The sequence below is a fragment of the Crocodylus porosus genome, unplaced genomic scaffold (assembly GCF_001723895.1).
Source record: "Crocodylus porosus isolate Cpor-Errol unplaced genomic scaffold, CroPor_comp1, whole genome shotgun sequence".
Lineage (NCBI taxonomy): Eukaryota > Metazoa > Chordata > Crocodylia > Crocodylidae > Crocodylus > Crocodylus porosus.
Window position 1 is genome coordinate 40,731,518 of NW_017728951.1, and position 6,211 is coordinate 40,737,728.

Here is a 6,211-nt window from a genome sequence, read left to right on the forward strand (position 1 = left end):
ACATCGACCTGTCCACCACCACCCTCTGGGTGCGCCCCTGGAGCCAGTTTGCCACCCATGTGACCGTGCATTCGTCAATGCCACAGTCCCTCAGCTTGCCCACGAGAATTGGGTGGGACACTGTGTGTCGAAGGCTGGAGACATTGATTATCAGTAGCAGAGCAGAAGCCTAAGGGCATCAGTGGTCCAGTTAGCCATCAGCTGGCTGAACAGAGAAAACCATTTATATTGTTCCCTTTTTTATTAGGAATTCAACTAGGAAAAACTGGAGAGAAATTATGCTCGAGAACACCAGGGTGTGCTGGGCAATAACTTGAGACGTCAAGTGCTTCATAAGAGCTCTTTCATCAGCTGTATTCCAAAAAAAAAAGTATTATTATTATTATAATAGCCAGAGGCATTGAGATAAAAGTCATGCTAGTGCTTGACACTGTACAAAATACATGAAAATGGTCCCTCCAGTCTCAGGACAAGTGACATCTAAAGAGGTGTAGTTGAGAAGGGGTATGAGAAGCTAAGCAATTTTGATATTATGTGTTTGCAATTTTTGTTGTTGTTGGTAATGCAAAGCAGCTGAATTTGGAATGAAGAACCGTGCAAGACACCAACTGAAGAGTACACATAATGTTCCTACAAATGTGTAATAGCTCCAAACTTTGATAGGGGCTCCACCTGGTCACTTACAGGTTCAAGAGTGGAAATTTTTTGGTATAGGTGTATTTGAAGATGTCATGGTCTCAATATCAGGATGTGGCAAGTGCAGTTACTAGTTCTAGAAATAAATACAGCATGTTATCTGAAGATCTCCCCAATGGGATACAGTAGTTATTAACCACAAATGTATAGCTAAAAATGCAACTGTTTCAGAACTTTGTAGCATCTGAGCTGCCATTGGACTGGAGATTATTTCACCATTTCTCACCCTCTGCCACTGCTAGATCCACTGGCATGGGGCAGGGATGCAGGTGGGATTTTGTGGATCAGCTGCTCTGAAGTAACTACTCCAAGTCTGGAACCTGGCTGAGTGTCCTGACAAAGATGAATTAGCAGACTGCCAGTGGTGAAAGCAACCAACAAGGAAAAGTAATTGCAATACATTCACAGTTTATATTATTCAAAGTGTATACATGCACAGGAATCATCCTAAAGGATCCAGCTATGCTAGAAATCCAACCTAGACATTCCCAGTATCTACTACATTTTTTGCAATGGTATTCAAACTTTGGTCTTAGTTAACTTAAAAACATGGCAAAACCATTTTTACACTATTCATAGATTTCATAGACATTAGGGCTGGAAGGGACCTCGGGAGATCATCGAGTCCAGCCCCCTGCCCAAAGGGGAGAAAGGGGTCATGTTGCTAATGCATGTTGGACCACAATGAAGTATATTCTGCAAATGTATTCTACAATTACCAGTAAAGGGTTCCTTGGAAAGTCATCCTGCCACTTGCCACAAGTGATGGCAAGTCTCTTGGCCCCTCCAGCTGTAGGGGGTAGTATCAGGTAGGGAGGAGCCCTCACATCTTAATTTCCAGGAAAGGGCAAAATACTTCTCTTTCCTTTCCTCTGTCCTGGTATAGTGACAATCCTATTTCTCCTCTTAAAAGGAAGGTGAAGAACCTCTGGACAGGAGTAATTTGCACTTGTTTAGTAAACAAGTACTAAATTCAAAGGAGATTTAACAGAGTGAACCCTCTTAGGTTTTGTCTGTACTTACCCTAGGGCTGTGCAACTTCCAAGTGACCAGGGACCATTTTGAGTGGCCACATGCCATGCAGGCTGCATGCCCCTCCAGGCCATGTGTACCCCCCTCCCACCTTCTGCACCATGGCATGCTGTTTGGGGTTTCCAATTCCTCCCCAAACCTCTCCAGCTGTGGGCTCCCTCAGGGTGGGGACAGGCAGCAGGAGGGAGGCAGGCTGGAGACACTAGTAGCAGCAGCAGGAATGCAGTGAAGGCAGTAACACTAGGACCGGGACTTGCAAGCCACAGCTTAACCCCTAGGACTGGATGTGGCCTGCAGGCAGCTAGTTGAACAGCCCTGACTTGCCTCACTCCATTACTAGACTGCCTGGCAGCAGCCAGCATTGTCAGATGCTTCTGGTGGCTCTGCATGGCTCCACGAGGGTGGAGAGGTGTTACCAGAGCTCAAACTATACCTGCAGAAGGGAATATAGCAGCTCAAAAAGTGCGTGCAAACTTCTACATATGCCCTCTGTTGGCTTCCAAATAGGGGAGGGGACCCTGCCAGCACAACAGTGGGTTCTGCCACTACCAAGGAGCTCTGGGCCCAGATACGCAGAGTTTTATTCAAAGAACTGAATTAAACCCTGCAGCAGGAGGGAAAGTTATTGTCTACAGTACACTAGGATTTTCTGCAAGGGTACATCTACACTGCTGTGACTGAAGTGCCAAATAGACATACCTAAACTAGTTTTAAAACCAGCTTGGTTACCAGTAGCAGAGTAGCCACAGCAACACAGATCTCAGTATGGGCTGCAAGACTCATATAAGCTGGGAGAATACTCAAATGAAGGGGGCAGGGCAGTGGTTAGGCTCCATGCTGCCAGATTAGACTGACATGACATTTCATTCAGGTAGTTCAAAGGCAATTCTGGTGACTGTAGGATAGATCTACCTAACGTTTCTTACCATATTATGGTTTGTGCAGATCCAGCAGTGGTGACAATCATGTGCACATCCATAAGATCGGGAGGTCTAGGTGAAATGGCGATTAAGATATGGGGGCCTTGTCTACCCTTCTGTCACTACTGATAGAGTACCACAGAATATAATAGTGGGCATTATAAAAAAAGTTAATAAAGCTTTGTATTATATTATATAAACCAAACAGGTTGATGTTGACCAGTCCTGGGGAGGAAATGTTATCATTCACTTCATGAGAGAAGCCATAATTGGAGACCATAGTAATATGTGCTGCACAGAAGCAAGGAATGTCTAGACCAGTTGTTCCCAAACTGACAGACTGTGCACCACCAATTTAAAACAATACAACCTTAAGTACTACCAGCAAATTTCTGTCATATCAAGTAATTATAATAAATCTGTTAACATGTACCGCTGACAGGTTGTATGCATACCACTGGTGGTACCCGTACCAGATTGGGAACTACTGGTATAGACTATAGTGTAACCAATGTGCTTATAACGCTCACCTGGGGCACTGCCCCAGCTTTAGCTGGTGGACACAAATGTCTGCTGTTTAATTTCGGCCAAACCTCAAGTACGCATGTCCAGGAATTTTCCATTGAGAATTTATAAATACCTTATCGGGTTCATACAAGTTATCAATTAATGATAACTTTTCTCCTCAAGAGAGCTTTCAATCTAAGCAGAACAAATAGAGGGTGGGAAGGGAAGCAAAAAGACATAGGACTTGCCCTAAACCAGACAAAAAGTCCATCCCAGCATTAGGAATTACCCAGGTCTTCCAAAGCCCAGGCCAACAGTACTGGTCTACAACTACCATAAAATTGTCTCAGAAAGAATACACTGTGTCTTCTGAATGTCAGTATCTAGTCATTTCTGGAAGTGGCAGAGCTGTATACATATAAGGTTTTGCAAAGGATGACGTGTGATCACAAGGCATCTACTGGATTTCATCAGACCTGCTTTAAGACGAGATTTGATCCCAGAAAGTTCCATTTTCACCATGTCCCCCGATTTAGAGAAGATAAATGGCATTCAACTTTTTGCACTGTTTAAATGTTATTTTATTAAATACCGTCAGTTCAAGGTTTCATTGTAACAAAGCTATGAAGGTTCTACCAACATTCAGACCAAACAAACAAACACTAGCTAACTTTGTTTTAATTTCTATATCATGCAAAAATTCTGCATCAAACACCTTCCATTTCCTGTTTAAAACATGATATTTATAATATATATTATATAGATACTTATATTAGCCCCATAAGAGAACATTAAGAATGCTAAAGGTGTACAGCTGTGTCTGATAATGGCCATAACAAGCTAAGGTTCTCATTAACTTCAAAGAAAAAACAGTTAGTCTTCAAGACTGTGCAAAACCAAAAAACCCAACAATTTAACATTTACTTTGAAAGATGCAGTTACTAAATACAGAGGGTTTTTAATCATTAATAATCATCAGGTAAAGAGACAAGGAAAGATCAGACCTAAAGAAGGCATGCATAACTTCTTGTATGTTTCTTTTTAAAACTGCATAATTGTAGTCTCCTGTTTGCTTTCTGTCTCGCTTTAAAAAAATCTGAATAAAATAACAAAGCCTTTCCTTTCCACCTCACTCACTATCTTAGTGCCATCTTACAAACGTTCCAAAAATTATAAAATCTAGTGTTTGCCTCCTCTTGTTTCAGTCCTCACTTTGCCTATGCATGCACTTAGGGTGCTGGAGGAAGGAAGAAAACTATTTGTTCAGACAAGCTTTGGGAAGCATCATGAATCAGCTGCTCTAATCATGGAGTGGGATTGACTTAATTGTCTCCTAAATGAGAGTGGAGAAATTTCCACTGCAAGGATTTAACTCCATTCTGTTCTACAGCTTCCGTTTTCTTCCCCTCTATTCTGCTCAACAATGGTCACTTTATAACTTAGCTTTCCCTTTTCTCCAGACCCATTAAAATGTTTCCTCCCTTTTAATATACTATGTATTCAGTCTCTCTGGAATGCAGGGATAACCTACTGGAAAGCCCTGTGACCACAGTTTGTGATTCGGAGTTGCGAATAAGTCTGTACCTGTATTCCCTCCAATTTACCAAAAGAAGCAAAGCAACTGCCTCTCTCTTGGTCAGGACACAAGTCACGATGTGTCCAAGCACTAAAAAGGTTTACTAGAAAGGCCCTTTTCATTCCTGGGGTCAGGATTTATTCATAAGTCAAGAAAAAGAAACAGAAAAAGAAAAGATTCAACATTTCCCACCTACCAAATAAAGGAAACGGATTCCCGCCCCACAAAGACAGGGAACAGAAAGATGAATTGGCCCAAAGGACAATCAGATCACAGTCAGCAACTCCCTTTTCCCTCGATTTCATGAGTTATCCTCTATAATAAAGAGAGAAAATGCCAGGAGGTGGCCTGGAGCCTGGCTGCGGTACATTGCAGTTCTGATCTGAAAGTTTTCCAAGTTACAACATCGCCATAAAAATAGGAAAAGTATCCAAATGAACACCAAGAAACAGGATGCCTACAAACATTAGAGGAGTTATTGGTGGGGGAGAAGCAACAGCTGCTGACTCCCTCTGCTACTTTATTTGGAGAACAAACAACTCAAACTGGAAGGCAGTGAGCCCCCTAATTCTATGGGTGCATATATTTCAGTATAAAAACACACACTAAATTATGCATCATATAGGAGTGTATGCAAGTCTTCACGAAAGAACGTAACACTAGGTTTTTCTCATCTGCTTCTTAAGGAACATATATATTCTGTAGCACTGCGGATCCCAGCTATGTTACTAGAAAGAAAAAAAATAAAAGAAAATCCCATATATGTACCCTCTTCCTTTAAAAATCTTTGCTCTTAATACTTTTCATCGTCATTGTTGTTGTTTTGTTTTTGTTTTTTTTTGTTTTTTTTTTTATTAAACTGGCTTCAAATATCCATGTTCGGCCAGGTAGCGGCTGTCTCTAAAACCAGTATCATCTGAAGAGCAAGCTCCTATTTTACTTATTTATTTTAATTTAAACCATTGTTATTTTCCCTACTTTCATCCTTAGCTGGGAATAAACATCCCATTTTGTTTTTAAAGAGTCTTTTTGTGGGATCCAGCAGCTGAGCAACCAGCTTTCTGCAGCATTCTCACCAAGCGGAAGATTTAAGAAGAAACTCAGGCTGAAGTCAGTCCACTGGGCAGCAGGAAGGAGAGACGTCTCTTTCCTCCACTTTGTCTCCCTGTTTTTCACACCAGCTCCTCCGGGACCTCCTCACCACTTCTCACTGATTAAAGTTACAGCACAGCCTAAATACCATGTCAGCTTCCACCTTGACTTTGCAGAGCAGAGTTCAGAAATCTGCTGCCCAAGGTGCCTTCTCCTTTCTCTCTCTCTCTCTCTCTCTCTATCCCCCCACCTCTCTCCATTGCTTTTCCTTCTCCCCTCTTGGTTTCTGAAAGATGCTCCAACTGCTGCCACGTCATCAGCCCTGGGGGAGGGGGGCATCAAATAATCTGTCATTTATTTAGCATTATTCCTGTTTTGTGTTATTTTA